At 44.5% G+C, this 18,185-nt stretch overlaps 1 long non-coding RNA gene across 1 annotated transcript; it reads right to left on the reverse strand.

Annotated features, from left to right (window-relative positions):
- Positions 1-4,345: 4,345 nt before the first annotated feature.
- LOC128777736 (uncharacterized) lies at positions 4,346-17,144 on the reverse strand. The gene is made up of 2 exons (XR_008423082.1): positions 17,069-17,144; positions 4,346-7,224 (listed from the first exon to the last, which is right to left on the reverse strand). It is a non-coding gene; the product is annotated as an uncharacterized LOC128777736 (long non-coding RNA).
- Between the last annotated feature and the right edge of the window lie 1,041 nt (positions 17,145-18,185).

Consider the following 18,185-nt stretch of genomic DNA (forward strand, 5'->3'; position numbering starts at 1 on the left):
CTTCCTCTGCAGGGCGCGGGGGGTGGGTGGACATTAGCCATTCCCTTCACATCCATATTTCTCATGTGATTTTGAACACTTTGACCTTGTCCTGTGCAATCTGAGCCCACCTTTGCTTTCCAGAACCGTCTGTCCCTACCCTACCCCCCACGCCCCACTCCTGCCATAAGTCACACACCATGTCCTTTGTTGGCTAGGCTCTGGATTTACACCCACGTGTTCACTCCACCTGGAATGTCCTCTCCCAGCACCACGCCTTCCAAGGCTTCTTATCCTTGAGATCTAGCTCCACTCTCCCCAATCCATGAAGATGTCAGTATAAGCCTCCGCAGAGAGACACCTGCTACCTCCTCAGGGCCCTTTTACTCTGCTCCTTGCACAGTGCTAAGTGCATGGCATCTCACAGGGCCGTCTCTTTCGACACTGTGATGCATTATCCGCAGGGACTCTTGCGCGGCCTGGATTCCCTAGCACCTGGCAGAGCGCCGGGCCCATCACAGGGGGCGCATTAACGTTTGAGAGCGGCTGCACGAAGCCAGCCTGTCCCTTTCCCGAGACCTTGACCGACCGCACGGGTTGCCCAGCGAAATGAGAACTCAGCAGCACATGATGTGGCTGAGGAAGAATGCATAGTCTTTGTCTCGGACATTTGGAGAAAAGAGGGGAGAGTTTCAGGGAAGAAAAATGATGCAAAACACAAGCAAGTAGGTAAAAATCATGCATCGTACCTGACTAATTCTAGTCAGACATGTTCACCCTAGAAATCTCTACAACTAGGAATTCCTTTCATTTTTAAAAAATTTTTAAGTTTATTTATTATTTATTTTTTTAATTGTTTTACCAAACTTTTTTTTATTATGAAATTTATTGTCAGATTGGTTTCCATACAGCACCCAGTGCTCGTCCCAACAGGTGCCCTCCTCAGTGCAGAGGGAGGGAGAGAATGAGGGGGGGAGGGGCAGAGAGAGAGAAAGAATCCCAAGCGAGCTCCACACTGTCAGCAGGGAGCCCGATGCAGGACTTGAACTCAGGAACCATGAGATCATGACCTGAGCTAAAATCAAGAGTCAGATGGTTAACTGACTAAGCCACCTAGGTGCCCCAAGAAATTCCTTTCTTAATAAGAGGACCCCATTTTTAGATTTTAAATCGACTCCACAGGGGTGTAACTAAATGAACCCATTTTAAGTGTACAAAGTGTCATTGATGATTGCATGCTTGGGTGTATGTGTATATGTGTAAACCTCCCACAACTCTGTAAACAGTCCCTTTTTTAAACCCTCCTCCTCAGGCTATTGGTGTGTTTCATCTCCAGCCCTATTCTGACGCAATCCCCATAACCAGAACATTCTCACAACATACCTTAATGTGACTAGGAAGTGCCCTACACCCTAACAGTCATCGTGGGAGTACGGAAGCTAGAGAGACAGGAAAAAAATCAAGGCTACCACCATTAGTGTAGAGAGAGTGAAATGGGGAGCAGAAGCTGGAGCTTGAGAGAACTTCGGGATTAATGGGAGGAAGCAAATGGCACAAGGACCAATGGCTGGAGTGTGAGGGATCCAAGCCCTCCCTTCTGCTGTTTTCACATATCCTGTCTCCCATTTATGCTGATAGTTCTTAGAGAACTGCATGTAGGCTTTCTTGAAAGCTGAGGAGATCACCCTCCTGGTTTCTTTGTCCTTCACATCAAAAGTCCATCCACACCAGTATGAAAAGATGTGATGTATAAGTGAGCAGGATGCTCTCTGGAAACAGTGGATGGAAAAGATGGCTGGAGAGGATCCGTCACTCAGAGGGCCCCAAATATAATAATTAAGATCTTGAATTTTGGTGTGTAACTTCCTGGGTTTCAATTTTAGTCCCGCCACCCCTTGCTCTGTGGCCTTTGGCTTTTTACTTCACCTTTCTGAACATCAGCCCATTTGTAAAAGGCCTGTGATAATTTAACCTGCTTCAAATGCTGTGAGCATTAATAGAACCCATGTGCAGTACTTAGTGCAATGCCTTGAACCTCAGAAACACTCAAAAGGCTTTAGCTCATATTCATGTTATTACTATGCTGTCAACATCATTGTCAACACTATAACCATTGAAATGACAGAGATGATTATAAGGATACAGATAGACCAGCTTCCTACAAACCCTACCTGAACTCCAGACTCCCTTTTACCCATTCTGTCAAGTGGGAAGTTTCTTCATTTTATTCTGTCCCTGGGTGTCCAACACAATGCAGTCACAATTTGCTCTTTGCCTCGATTTCCTCAAGTTCTGAGGGAGTCTGGGACTGGAGAGTGGAGAGATGGCAGACAGTGACCTTGCATTAGCTGGGAAGGACAGAAGAGAAGGAAGAAACAATCAGGTATGAAAGAAAAGGTATAGGAGACAACATTTTGTTAAAAAGTGGGTGAGGAGTATATTACCCCATTCTTTCTAGGGGCAAAACCATAGTTTCCCTTACGAAGCTCTTCTGTAACAGCTACCTTTATGAGTTTTCTACACCAAGGAAGTTGGACCCAGGCCTTGGGCTCTCTGAGTTACACCCCTCATGCCAATGTCAAGACATTTGGGTGAATGAGTGAAAGAAAATTCCTATCAGAGACCTTTCGGTGGTGGGGGGATGATAATGCTTTTCATAGGCTGAGCTACTGACCTGCTCAGCCTTGGATTCACCTTGGCTCGTCTCCCCAGTCTGCACATCTGCATATCTATACAGCTGGGGAGCTCAGGAAAGAACCAAAGTGAGACAGGATGCCAAGAGACTCCAGAAGAATCTAGACTTCTGGTGACCTTTCTTGCCTCTCCCCAGTCTGATGGAAACAGTGACTCCCTCTGTATCTGCAACTTCCTCTGGATGCAAGGCAAGGAAGACTTATCTCCCTGAGGATTCTCCTCTGAGAACATTCTCCAGCCAAGTTCCATTACAATGGTAAGGAAAGTTACTTAATACAGTGCTTCACACTTTACAGAACTGCCAAGAAAATTAATAAAGATAATGTGTTTGCAAGTACACATTATAAATGCCCTTTTATACACCTAAAAACTAAGCCTTTGTCGGGCAAAACAATATGGCAGAGGTCACAAAACAGGCAGGTGGCAGGATCGTGATTTGAACCCATGTACCCAACCTCCACCCCTATGTTCTTCCCTCTTCATCCCCTGCGTCAAAACCCCCACCATGGCTCCTGCTCGCCTGCATGGCTATGCTCTTATTTTTACAGGCACCTGTGGGCACTCATTACCTACATCCAGAAAGTTCTATTTATCTTTTTCCATTGGTTTAATCTCTTCATCTGGCTAACAAGCCCTATGAGGAGAAAAGACCTCACTTATCTTCTTTTCTTTCTCCAGCCGAGTCAGATGTATATCTGTGGGTTTTTCATACTTTGACCCATTCAGCCAGGGCTATAGAAGCCAAGACATTTCTTTCCGTGACATCCAAGAAAGACATTCCAGCAAGTCAGCAAGAAGTGTGACTGGTCTGGAAAACTTGCCTTGGCCCATGTATACGAAGAAAGCCAAAGCAAAATCAGGCCACAAGCCTAAACAAATGGAAAAGAAACCCTTTGCCTCATCATTAGATGCCTCTTTACTAGTGTGTTCCTTGGAGTGTGAAATTATAACCACTTCTTTCTTCTGCTCCCCTCCTTATTCATCTTTTTATGGACATTGTCTTTCTCCTTGTCTTCTCTTATCCTCCTTTACTACTCATAATCTTTCTCATGTTCCTTCTGTACCATTCCTTCCAGCAACCCATCACCATGCAAAACTAGCTGCTTAAATCATACATGCTGAAAGCACTCACCTACCCCTCTGAATCCACAATGACCGAATGCTTCTAAGGGAACATCAGGAACCCTTGATTCCTGGCATTGTAATTAATGAATTTGCATGGATCTGGATTTTTGTCGTCCTCGTTGCTGCTTCGGTTTCTCATTTATGGTTTCAATCGATCATATCCCCTTAGCACTAGAATTAGCAAACTGTTTTTGAGAATGTGAGCTACTGATTTTAGGGCGGATGAAAAACTAGACGCCAAAGGACTTACGTCTATCTGAATATTCTTAATTCCACATGCAAAAATAGTTATCAGTGCAAATTTTCATTCAGTCAATCTCCAATGACTAAGAGAGAAACATACTTCCTTTCCAAGCCAGAGTGTAAGGGCTTGGCCATGGCTGGTCAACACTCCCCGGTTCCTGGCCCAGGCACCCTCAGGTGGATGTAGCAGTAGGAATGGTGATGTTGGGTGGGTTAATGGGAGAAATGCCCGAACAATCAAAAGAGAGAAATATTTTATCAATTTTTTAAATAAAAATAAAAGTCGATTCTAGAAATCAAAAGGTAGAAGCTTGACATTAACAATGTGTATTTTGAATTTCTTTTCCTGACACTAAACAAGCTCTTGATGAGCCTTTATAAAAATAATCAGTGATCACTGGGAGCCAGTAGCACCACCTGAGAGAATCCAAGTCATTTGCTTTAATAAATTACCAGTGGGTACAAGAATGCCATCAATACGGGGTAAAGAATTTTATCACTACCGTCAACGTAAGGTAATGAATTTTATCACAACCTAACATAGATGTGTTGACATACATATACCGATGTACACATATCTACTATAGATACTTCTTTTTAAGTTTATTTATTTATTTTGAGAGAGAGAGAGAGAGCAGCGGAGGGACAAAGAAAGAGGGAAAGAGAGAGTCCCAAGCAGGCTCCACACTATCAGGGCAGAGTCTGATGCAGGGCCCAAACCCACAAACCGTGAGATCATGACCTGAGCAGAAACCAAGAGTAGGAGACTCAACTGACTGAGCCACCCAGTGCCCCTATGTGATAGATACTTTTAATCTTTGTGTGTATACCTATATCTTTCATTAGATTGTACTGGATACAAAGATAAATAGACTGAACAATAAAATCCTTAGGTATGTTTTTATATGTTATAAAGAACAGTTAATATTTGACTTTATACTTCAGTTCTCTTAGGAAGGGAGAAATATCTGAACTTGGAGATCTCTCCCTTTTTACTGAATGATAGAAATTCAATTTTGAATGAAAATAGTTGGCCACAAAGACACGATATTTGGCACATTCCTACCAAGCACCAATATTATGTCCTAGGTGAGAAGCAAAGATTCATTTATGGAAAAGCAATATGCCCAGATGAAAACTCATTGACTTATTCCAGGCATATTTGGAGGGTTGGGAGGGGGTTACCGAGACTATTCAATGGCAGCTTTCATTTCCTACAAATACAACAATGACAACTAACAAACACCAAGAAATCCTGAACAGGTATAAGCCCAGATTTGAAAATTATTCCATGGAAGTGATTGCCCCCAGCTTCTCAGGCCAAAAGCCTGGTTGGTGCTGTTTAATGGCTCTCGATCCTACGACCAGGACAGAGTCTCAGATCACAATGTAACTATTCTGTTCTGGCCTGATGCTCAGGGTCTCTTGTTCCTTCTCACTTCTTTTTCGAAATATAAATAAATAAAATGTGACCTATTTAACTGACATCAAATGCCCAGAGTCAGGATTTCCTCATTCTGTACTTGAAGGATTTTCTGTATTTACCCCAGAAGGTAACATTGATTAGGCAAGACAGAGGACTTGAATTCTAAAATGAGTTTCCACTGGTTTATATGAAAACAACTCAGGGCTTTCTTAACTAGAAGCTAAATATGAGCCCAAAACATGACTCGGCCACTAGAAAGGAAATCCAGTCCCTGGCAGCACTAGTAAAGTGTGATTATATGTTGGAGAGAAGTGATAGGTTTAGCACTGTTTAGATGCCGTCTGGGGTCAAGTTAGAGGCGCACAGCACAGAGGAGGGCATTAACAAACCTGAACATATCCGTACTAGAGCACTGGTCTTGTGGCCAGAGCAGTAGAAAGAAATTAAAGAGGACAGGAGTGTTCAAGAGTGTGGCTGATGGTATCTTCAAGTATTTCAAGGGCAATAACAACGACTTTATAGTAATAATTAGATCTACCAAAAACGAGACCTGCTCCTTCAGGAGACATGAGTTCCTCCCAGCTGGCAAGTACTTGACAGATACGCGCTTCGAAAATACAACACATCTCTCTGTTTTATGCATTACAGTCTAGAACAGCAGAAACAGCAATCACTGATGTGGAACTTTGCCCTGGGCAGGCTTCAAGCGTTAACCCACTTAATCTTCATGACATCCTGTAGCCCCATTTTAAAGGCGAGGAAAAGTGAGTCGCAGAGATGTTAATAACTTGCCCTAACTCACATGCCTACTTAGTGGAGGATCTGGGTTTCAGACTTTTCTAGCTCTTTATGTCTACTCTCGGGAAATCGTTTTAAGGCATAGCTTTATTCTCTTGAATTTTCAGAGGAAAAACTTGAAACTAACGTAGTGGCTGCTCAGACGGGATGAGCACTAGAACATGAAGGGACCTTACAGTTTGAAGAAGATGTGACCAAATACAGAGGAAGAAATTGACCCACCGGCAGTCCGAAAATCACCCATCTAGTTCGTTTTTGAGCCGGGATGAGAACCCAAATATTTAAGTGCAGTGGTCTTGCATTGCATCCTGACTCTCATGCTGAAGAACATGAGGCAGGGTGTCCCTATGAATCAGAGGGAGCCAGGTAAGTGGGCCAACCATGCCTCTCCCATGGCCAACACCTGGGCATCCAGAGTAAGAGAGTGTGTTAGAAAACATGGCAACCTAGCAGAACGTAATGTGTGCTGCTGCCCATGGGAAGGTGGGTGGGTGGGAGGGGGGGAGACAGGCTGAGTGGCAGGACATGAACCCCAAATGCTTCATCTGCATGCCACTGGGCTTGAGCATGCGCTTCATGGCGGTGCCCATGTACAATGGGGGAGGGCTGATATAACCTAGATATAGATGGAAGGAGGACAGAGTTATGGAGAGGAGGACCGAATTCTGGCCAAAGTACATCCCCATGTGACAATTTACTTCCAGATCCCAACAGCCTTGGTGCCACATCACCATCACTTGTATGTTGCAGAGGTGAAAGGTGAGCCCAGATCCGCCCAGCAGAATGAGAATTCTCTTCACACCATCCACCTGCCGTCTGTTGACGTGGGCTTCTATTGTTCTGCCTGATGTTTTTCCTCTCCTGGGAACAGCAGCCCAGTTTCCTTTAGGTGAGCCATCATGCGGTTTGGGAAAGGTTGCTCTTCACCCCTGGTTTCAGGGTCAGACGCCTTGATGAGTCTGGGAAAATCAAAAGAACATATTCCACTGACCACTAATTGTTTCAGAAGAGGCTCCATGAGCCGGGATGGGCCACTGAGAGCCCCACCCTCCCCCTCCCCCCACCAGGACTTTGGCCGGGAGACATTCTCTTTCTGCTTAGGGTTTTCTAAGTTCTCGGGTGACGCTGCTGGAGGGCACCCTTGCCTTCACTTGAATCAAGTCTGTCTGAGAATGGAGCTGACACAGAGGAAGGCAAAGCAGAGACAAAGAATGGGGAGAAACTAGTCATCTGTGCCCCAAGCCAGTTACGTTACTGGACTTTCCGGTTTCGGCGGCCATTAAATATCCGATATTGCTTAAACTAGTTTGCGTTGGGCATGTATGACTTGCATCCCAACGAATCCAGTGATTCTGTCCCACCATTCAGTCCTAGGGGAGAAGAGGGTGGATCGGAAACTGAGGGCCTCCCCAGAACAGCCTTAGCTCCTTCCAAACCTTCTAATCCTCACCATCAATAGTTCAGAGCCTCCTTCGACCTAAGCAAGTCTTCCAAATCAGGTTTCTGAGTTTACATGAATGGATGACTAAACATACTCAAATAGATGGGCCCCTTTGCTACTTTGTTATATGAAAGAACTTCCAAATACATACACACACACACACACACACACACACACACACGCATATATGATTATCAGACCCGGGCACTATGAAGTGTGTTTGAATGTGGTGATTGTATGTCAACCCTGTAGTTAAGGAATTTATGTAGAGAAAAATAACAAAAGTGTAAGGCATTCTTCAAAACAGACACCATTCCTCTAGATTTTCACATACGATGTTGAGTTCGGCAGGGCGTGAGCATGAGAAAGACAAATGGAACATTCTCTGGTTTGGTGTTAACTTGGGAAGAGTTTTGAACTGTCTTTACGGAAGGGAGGGACCCTGACAAATGGGAGGGTGGAGGCAAGCAGGGGACATATCCACAGAGCAGGCTAAGTCATATGCATCATCTGAACTCAAGGCTTGGTGGTCTAGAGCCCTTTCACCACCACCCCCGACTCCCATAATCCCCAGTTTCCTGCTCCCCTCAGCAGGGAGGGGACCAAATGCAAACTGGACTCAAGACTGATATCAACACACTCAGGCATGTTGAGCACAAAATTAACAGTCTCTGAAAAGGGATAGATGTTCTCAGGAAAGGAAACAGCAGGGTGGCCCACTGACACTAACCAAGTCATCCGAGAAGTCCCTGCTGACTCCGTGTCCGAACAGCGTTGGGGTTTTCCTGCAGCCCCTCAGAACATGTGTGGCGTGAGCAGGGTGTGTTGGATTTCATTTTATTTCCTTAATTAAAGCAAATCCTAACCTCAAAAGAACACAGGGTACACCCTCCACGGTCCAGACACCATGAACCCGGACGACTCGAAATTCTTTTTCCATGACCAGACGTCATTCTGAGCCCTACCTCCTAGAGAAGGAAGAGTCCAGGAAGGCCTGCAGTGCCCCGTGGTTAGCATGTGGCCCTAAGTAGGACTTTTACTTTGGTTAGAGCAGCAGCTGGCATCCTGCTCTGTAAAGAGTGTGGCTGATGCAGCGAGCCAGCAGAATGGTTTCCTTGCTGGATGTTGTGCACCCACTAAGACTCCTTGGTCCCCACACTGCCCACCCAGAAGAGAAGCAACTACATCCGCATCAGGAAAAAATAACCCAAACCACAACCAGCCTCCCTGGGCCATCTGCCCGTGCAGTGATAAACATCTGGTCACCATGGAAAAGTCCTCTCCATCCCCAAGATGATGTCTCCCTTACCTCCTCCGTGCCCCCTGCTCTAGATCCCGGACGTTTTAAGGTAAAGGTTTATAAACAAAGCCCCGTGAACTGGATTCAACCAAATTTCCAGTGGAATATATGGCATGTTCCACAATTTAACTAAATTCTTCAGTCTGCAATACATTTGTGGCATTAAGTGTATCAATGATAATTCATTTAACTTCCACCCCGTTTCATAACTGCCACCCAGCCTAACAACCATGCATAAGACAAGTTGGATTGATACCATTGAATTGTGCTGGTCAAACTTTCTGATGAGAGATTTTCTCTGATGATGTCAACAATGGACTAGATTAAATGGGTGTGGAAACTGGAAGGAATGGGATAGTTTATTTAGTAAACAGTGTGAGAGATCCTTCCTGTGTGATTATACACAGAAAAAGAATGTAGCCTCTTCACACCAGACACCAAAATGCATCACTACAGATTAAAAGGAAAAATAGATAACTGTTATGGGTAAAAATTATCTGATTAGGAATAAAGAAGGTGCCTTAAAAGTATAAAAGTACAGAGGGTTTTTTTTTTTAAGGTTGATAAACATGACCATTTAAAAATGTTAATATCTCATAAGAGACTCTTAAAAACTGAGAACAAACTGAGGGTTGATGGGGGGTGGGAGGGAGGGGAGGGTGGGTGAGGGGCGTTGAGGAGGGCTCCTGTTGGGATGAGCACTGGGCGTTGTATGGAAACCAGTTTGACAATAAATTTCATATTAAAAGAATTGTTTTCAATAAAAATGTTAATATCTGTAAGTTCAAAGTTATGCACGCACGAGATGAAAAGGTGAGCCATGAACTGAAAAAATATTTGCAAGAAAGTGTTGCAAACATGTAACAAGAAAGGGTTAAACTTTAAACCAAAAGAGCTTTTATAAAAAAAAAAAAAAAAAAAAAAACACACACTCAAGAAACCAGGGCAAAAGATGCAAACAGTCCGATTGTGTGAGATGAAATGTCAGTCGCCAATTACCATATGGGGGAAGTTCCATGTCACTTACAATCCCAAAGCAGCAAATTGAAGTAACAAAGATTTGCTGTTTACTCCCCAAAGCAGGTATTTCGGTGGCGAGAGTGAAGCTGAGCGTGTGCCTTCTGGAGGTTAGTTTGATAACCGCTTCCCATGGCTCTAAAGTGTAGATGCACTTGACCCAGCAAAGCTGCTCATGATGGAACGTATGCTACCGAAAAGGAGGTCACTGACCAGCGGTGAGGTTACAACAGTGTCACAGAGCCTGCTGGCTCTCCCCGCCCTGCCTCTCACTCCCCGCTGGCCTGTGCCTTGGGCATTCTCCAACCCGGGTAGTCCTGCCCGGTGTTCTCACAGCTGGAGGTGGCGGGGGCCTCGGGTTAGACTGGCTGAGATGCGGCTGTAGGAGCAGGCGGGAACTAGAGACCCTCTGCCGCGACCCTCTCATTTGATAGATGAGCAAAGAGGATGTGACAATAACCTGCCCAGTGACTCGCAGCCAATTCACAGCAGAGCGTGGACGTGTGTCCCAGCCTCCGCGCTTCTAACGCAGGCTCCTGCCACCCTTGAACTCTGCATGTTCCGTTCCAGCTAGTCAACTTTCTGGACGATGTGGTTCATGGTCCATCATCTGGTTTTCATTAATAACCAGCTAGCGTGGTGTTTTGTAATGCTGTGTCATCGTGTCCATGGCTGTTCCTTGGCCCCAGTCACTTCTAGTGTGGGGTTACAGAGAGCGTCCGGACCAGCAGTGGTCTGGAGGCGTCACTGCGCAGCAGAATATATTTGGGCAGGTCTTCTTCTCACATGAAATAAGAAGTTCAAAGTGACAATTTTGGATATTCTTTCCAAATCTATCTTTCTACTGAAAGCATTTTCTGGAAGTCTTGCTATTTTTTTTTTTTAAAGCATAAACTATGCAGACTGCATCGAACAGTAAGGCATGCAAAAAACTCAAAGATGCCAAAGCAATTGTCACCCAAATGTAGATTCAGAAGCTGCCTCAAAGAATAAAGCTAGAGGTTGATGCGTTTTCTTCAGTTGAGGGGCATCCGAATTAAAACCCTGAACCCCGTCATAGGAAGAGCTGACGGCATTTGTCTAGACACAGGGAGTGGTCATGAAGTCAGGCAATAGTATACTTGAGATCGGTCTTGATCAAGAGACACACGATATGAACCACATTTACAACTTTCAATGTTCTAGTAGCCATGTAAAAAACCTGGAAAGAAATAGATGAAATTAAGTTTAATAATATATTTTATGTGACTCAGAATATCCGAAATGTTATCATTTCAGCACGTATACAGAATAGAAAATATTAAGCAAATATTTTACATTCCTTTTTCCTACTAATCTTCAAAATCTGATATGTATTTTATACATATATCTCAATTCAAAAGCTAAAATCTTTGTAGAACGACTTGACCTATATGTAGAAACTCCATAAAACTTACAGTTGAAAGGTGATCAAGTTGCTTCAAATATACATAAAAGTTCTCCAGGGGAGCCTGTGTGGCTCAGTCAGTTAAGCGTCCGACTCTTGATTTTGGCTCAGGTCATGATCTCATGGTTCATGGAATTGAGCCCTGTGTTGGGCTCCTCGCTGAAAGCATGGAGCCTGCTTGGGATTCTCTCTCTCTCTCTCTCTCTCTCTGCCTCTCCTCCACTTGCTCTCTCTCTCTCTCTCTCTCTCTAAATAAAGAAACAAAGAAACATTTTTTTAAGAAGTTCTGGGACGCCTGGGTGGCTCAGTTGGTTAAGTGTCTGACTTTGGCTCAGGTCATGATCTCGCGGTTCATGAGTTTGAGCCCCTCGTAGGGCTCACCACTCTCAGTGCGGAGCCCTCTTGGGATCCTCTCTCTCCCTCTCTCTCTACCCCTTTCCCACTCGGCTCAGGTCATGATCTCATGGTTCGTGAGATTGAGCCCCTCTTCAGGCTACTTGGGATTCTCTTTCTCTCCCTCTCTCTCTGCCTCTCTCCCTCTCTCCCTCTCTCTCAAAAATAAATAAACATTTTAAAAATTAAATTGAATTCAAAATTCATTCCTAAGTTTCATTCACATTGCACATTCCAAGTACTCAATAGCCACAGCTCATATTGGACAACCTTAGACAGAGTCCTGGTTTTTGGGTCATTTGACCACCTGCCTCCATCCTGAAGAGAATATTCAGTAGTGTAGCCCAAAACACCAGGTTATTCCAGCACAGAGACACCAATACTTGCAGAAAGTTCAGAAGAGTGTGAAAGAATGATCAATTGCCTTGTGGTGGAGGCATGTATGGGAAATACCAGAAAGAAGAAGTGGAGTTTGCATGGCCTAGGAAGAGAGAAATAAAAGATCTTTCTGTTCCCTGAGGAAGCTATTGTCCCATCTTCCAAGTATAAATAGATATAAAGTATTTGATAAATACAAAAGTCCCAAAGCTCCAGCACTCTGCGGCTAACCCATCCTTTATTTGTAGGCAATATACATCAACCCGATAGGTCCCTACTTCTAAGAAATTATAATCGAAGAAAACCCGATGTTTGAAAAGAAAAGTGATTTTTAAAACTCTAAAAAGGCTTTGCAATGGGATCAACTACATGGTTTCTTTAAATATCCAGCCTCCCTCTTATATTTAGACTATGATTAGATTAATGGGGGAAAAATATTGACACTAAACTTTTCAAGAACACACTTACTACAGAAAGCAAAGGAACACCTGTTGTTGAGCTTATCTTTTGAATCTTAGTTTCAAAAGTTGTTTTCATAGTTAAGGCTTTGCTTATAGATTGGTCCCTCCCCATGCTCTTGGGTTTAAGACTTTAGAGATGTGAGTGATTGCTTAAAAGCATCCTGCCTTGATCTGTGTCTGGACAATTACCCTGATTGTCTACTCTACTCCTGAAATCATTGTTGCAATATATGCTAACTAATTTGGAGGTAAATTTAAAAAAATAAAATTAAATTTAAAAAAATAAAATAAATTAAAAAATTAAAAAATTTTAAAAAAGTTAAAAAAGGAAAAGATGATACAGGAAACCAGAGGAAAGGTAGATGATTCAGAGGATAACAGTTGGGGAAGCAAGATGGACAGAAGCTGCCTAATTTACTTTAGGTCTTCAACTGTCTTCAGGTCATAAAGTCCCAGGTTGGTCCAAGAGCCTCAGCAAAGCCGGGAATGGGGGACAAGATAGAGAGGCAAGAACAAGTACAAAACAAGATGAGAATTCACTCACCTGTGCCTCCTTCCTTAGGAGACTATTCACTTCTCTCACCCAAAGCACCAGATCATTGTAACATATGCTGCTTGAGGTAAGTTCTAAGAAGCAAGTGACTCTGGAAGTGAGTTGTTAAATGACTTCCAGACACGAGTACTGTGTATTTTCACGATCCCCACGGCATAACCTGGAAAAGCTATGCGTGCTTCTCATAGGTGCTTGGGGACTCCTTCTGCTAAACTTATACAAGGTAGTAGGTTAATGGTTCAGCAGGTGGGGATAAAATGCAGCAGGTGCCAAGAACACCAAGAGCAGGGGACCCATACTCCAAATCCCACTGCCCACTGATGTGCCGTGCCTCATACCGCCTCATAAGTCCTTGCCAGGCCCCCCTGCACAGATACAAGGGGAAGAAGGAAATGATCAAACACTTTGCGGTGGCCATAACTTGAGATAGTTGCTAATTGAGGTAGAGGTGGAGGATGAGTAGATGAATAGTCATCTTCCAATCCAGATAGGGTTTCCATAAGGAGAATGTTGCATTGTTGGCCATCAATGTAGACAGCTATACAACAGGAAATGGTATTCGTTATAACAAGAAGAAAGAGGGGTGAGATGGGCAGTTTGGGGAAAAGAAAGACAATTTACCTGGGAGTGAAAAGAACCATATTTAGTCCTGACCTTGCTGCTGAGCAGCTCTATGGACTTTAGCAAGTCACTTCCTGTCTTGACTTCAATAGTTTAAGGCATTTCCTGAGTTTCTACTATAGCAGAGCAGTTACCCACTCTTGGCCTTGAGATCCTCTGAGGTACAGGTCAAGGAAACAGCACAAAACCTTCAGATGTTGCCCTTTCTTCCATGCTTCAGGGTAATTACCTCCAGGACTTTGGGAGAGGGGGGCACTGCCAATGGCAATGACCTTCATTGTTACTGGGGTGGACGTGAAGTCAGGCACTAGAGTCACAGGCCCTGAGACTCCAGAAAAGAAGTTCTCCGGGATCCTGTCTGTCACGCACGGCACCTACAGGGAACAGGTCACCCGTGTGGTTTCCAAGGCACCCGCGCATGGCCTGGGAAGCCGTGGAGTGTGGGTCAGGGCTTGAGAAACAGAAAGTGAAACTTTGTGGAAACTCAAGAGGTGGCGTCAGTGCCAGGCTTCCTGTCCACACCCAGCGGAGGTTGAGGGGAAACGCGCAGCACAAATGAGGAAAAGCAAAGCAGCTTTCACATGGGAAAGTGACAGCCCGAGAAGGAAACACGCCATTTGCTCTGGCCTCACGTCCGCAACTTCTAACACATTCCCCCGGGAAAGGACCTCCCTCGTCCTCGCCTGTTCGTCTGCCCACAGGCCTCACCTACCAGAGGGTCAGCCAATGCTTCTGGCTTTGGGGTTAAAGGAAAGAGGGAAAGGGGTGTCTGCTCTGGGTTATCAAGCCAGGGGATTGTCTCTAAGTGATTACTCCAGTTGTCCCCTTTGGGAGATATTTCTCCATTGGCAGGTTGCGATCGTACCAGAGAAACAATGGATTTACGTTGTCAGATTTTGACTGGGCCTATCCTTTATACGTTAGACCTTCTTTCCTTGGAGGGTAACATCGGAAATGAAAGCATTGTTTGGAATCATGAGAGCCTCTGAACTTCTCCTGATTCTCCTCCCACCTCTTAAAGCTCCCCACCTGCTTCCCTTCTCTCGCTCTTACTCAGGGCCAGGATTCTTCTCTGGAGGGGTGATTTTGTGCCACCTTCTTTCATCACATGCGGTGAGGATAATTCTGCTCTATCTCAAAGACCTCAACTTCCCAGCTCATCTTCCTGAGATGATGACAAACCTCTGGACATCCTGGGTGCCCCCATTCCCTCCGCCCCAGCTCAAGCTGGGACTTAACTCCTGAGGAGTCTGCAGTGGGACCTGCTGTGCAGGACGGTCCCAATCTTTCAGTAGATGACCAAAGAGACAGGCCACAGGTTGAAAGATGTGTTCTTGCAGAAGAACTCTGCTGGGGTCATGGAGGAGCCCCTGTCCTTTAGAGGCTGGGAAATCCTTTCTCAAGAGTGGACTCAGAGCAGTTGGGGGACAGGTCTAGGACTTTAAGGTGAGGAGAAAAGGTAGATGGACAGGGTGTGAAATGGGAAATGAAGGGAAAGAAGAAGAGGTGTGTTCAAAAATATACTCAAGTCAAGGAAAACAGAGGGTTTGACCCTTCTGTCCGCTTCAGTCCCTGGAAAAGGAGAGTGTGGAATTTCACATGCCTGTGCTCTGGGAGATCTGTCTTCACCACAGCAGAAAGTTACTCAGAGCCAGTCTGTACTCTTGAAGCCAAAATCAGTCAATCAGACAATCAATATAAAATCATTTTGTTCCGCAACAGCTGGCCTAGCACTGAATCACCAGGGTATTGATTACAAGCCTGTAAAGCATTTTGCATCTGGGTAGACCCCATCATAGACTTGTTACGTTTACTCTTGACCTCTGACTGTAGCCAAAAAAATCCCTCCGGATCAGTCAACTACATACACAACTGGACCACCACAGGCAGCATCCAGTCTTTACCCATGGAGACCCATGATCATATCTGACTCCCCAGAAACCATGGTTGACCCAGGAAAAGAGTTTGGAGACATATATCTGCTTGAAAAAAGCTCAATGTTTTTGGCCAAATCATGATAGTGTCTATCATGAACATGCCTTGTATACATTATCTGGATCCCAATGAAACAACCCTAAATGGAAGAAAGGAAGCACTTTAAAATATGAAATTAATAAATAAGACCCAAGAAGCAAAACCCAGAGATGCTTAAATGAGAAGGTATGGGAACTGATCAAAGTCTAAAGACAGAAGAGAGAGTCCTTTACCAAGCAAGTATGATTACTCTCTAGAAGCGAAAGTCCAGATGAAATGCCCTCCCAAGGCCCCTTTCTGTCCTGGGGTTTTAGCTCTCTGATTAATTTTCCAGAAGGTACGTGATAGGATAAGGGGGAAGCGTTCGTGAAGAAGGGGTGGTAGAGAAAGTGAAAAGGAAAACGAAGCAATAAAACATTTCCTTATCCGACAAGAAGCATGTGTGTTGGGGTGTGGTTGGGAAGGAGAGAACCTGTCATCTGAGCGTTGAGCAAAGGTTCAAGGTCATTTCTGAATTCATCCAAACAACCTCTCCCGGCATTTGTTGGCACATGGCAGATCTGGGATTTGGGGTTTTGGCAAAGGCAGGCGCATCAGGAATTCAGAAAGAAAAAAGAAAAAAAAATCCATTCCAATTTCTGAGAGAGAGAAGATGAAAAAGGCTGGATTTCTTGGGGTGGCTGCCGAGGGTGAGGCTGATGAGGAGCAGAGAAAGGAGGAGGCCTAGCAGCCTGTGAAAAGCAGGAAGGTCAGCAAAGCTCAGGAGGCGTGAGGGCTGGAACAATCCAGAGCTTCAGCGGACACTGAGAACGCCAGCCTTACCCACGGCAGGGTTAGTTGACCTGGGCTGAGACCCAGCTGTCAGAACAGCCACTAGAGTGACGGAGCAGCTTTTGGGTTCATTAGTGACCCCGTGAGCTGACCAGACAATGGGTCCTGCAGGCGGAAGGACCACGAGTTCTAATTTTGATAGGAAAAAATAACCCCAGTGTACCGCCTTGGACCCTGGGCAGCTTCTGTCACAGTTCACCACTACTCCAAAGCTTTCAGGAACTTTGTCTGTGAGAAAAGGAGATGAATGGCACCGCTATTTTGTTGTTGTTGTTGTTTCTGTTTTTATTTTTTAAGCAAAACTCCGATTCATAAGACAGACCAAAAGAAAATCAAGTTGAAGCAGAGTCCAGAGCACCAAGAACCAGCCTCCCCCTCCCCTCCCCCACCCCCCACCCCTACACTTACACACTCACGTGGGCCCTGAGACACTGGCAGCCTCCTGGGGCGTTCTGGACAGTCTGAAGACTGTTGAGGTAGGGGAACATCACAGTAAAATGAGACCAACCTGGGTTTAAAGGTCAACTTTACCACTTAATTTCCTGTATGACCTCAGGGTAATTGCTTCACCTTTTTGTACCCTAGTTTCCCTACTTGTAGAGTAGAGTAGGTAATGCCTACCTCATAGGCTTCTTGTGGGAATTAAACATTTTACAAATATGGCTTATCCTAGGTGCTCAAAACAGTCAAAGTTCCCCTTCATGTAAATAGTCTTATTATCCGTGAAGCCCTCGTAACTCTGCTTTCAGATGGCTTGGATTCCCTGTAAATATTTATCCTTATTAGCTTTAAATCAGCATAAAAACTAATTGTCCTGAAGATCTCTGTGTTTGTGCTACAGATTCCAGAGCTCCTTCCAAGGACACTAATCCATAGTATAAAAACCAGTCAAAAACTCAGAGAAATGAACCAACCTCAAAGTGAGCTATGGATTCTACATCATCCCAGTCAAAACCCAAAGCAGGCTTTTTGGGGTAGAAATTGACGAGCCGATTCTAAATTTCATAGGTAAACAAAAAGGACTTAGAATGGCCAAAACAACTTAGCAAAACCAAACAAACAAACAAACAAAGCTGGAGGACTTCTACTACCTAATTTTAAGATTTATTATAAAGCTCCAATAATAAAGGAAATAAAGCATTGGTACCAAGATAGACAAGTAGATCAGTGGAATACTGCGTCCAGAAACAGACCCCCATTCATGGTCAGATGGTTTTCAACAGACATTCAAAGATAATTTGCCACAGGATTGACGCCTGTCTATGAATTTGTTGTGGAATAGGTGGAGTTCTGTCTAAATACAACTCAAAAGTCTCATATGCACCGCAAAGCTTAGTCATTTAATCTGCATGGACCTCAGGTTCACTTTGTAATGAAGACAGCCAACCATGTTTAGGTTCTACTGAGAACTTGATGACATCCGGCAAGGAAATGTGCTCCCAGATTAAAGTACCCTACGGGGCAATGATGCTGCCGGGTTTGATGTATACATTTATTCTACTGCCTTCAGGATGTGTGTTCCGAG

The sequence above is a fragment of the Panthera pardus genome, unplaced genomic scaffold, assembly GCF_024362965.1.
Source record: "Panthera pardus isolate Hobbes unplaced genomic scaffold, ASM2436296v1 HiC_scaffold_10, whole genome shotgun sequence".
NCBI lineage: Eukaryota > Metazoa > Chordata > Mammalia > Carnivora > Felidae > Panthera > Panthera pardus.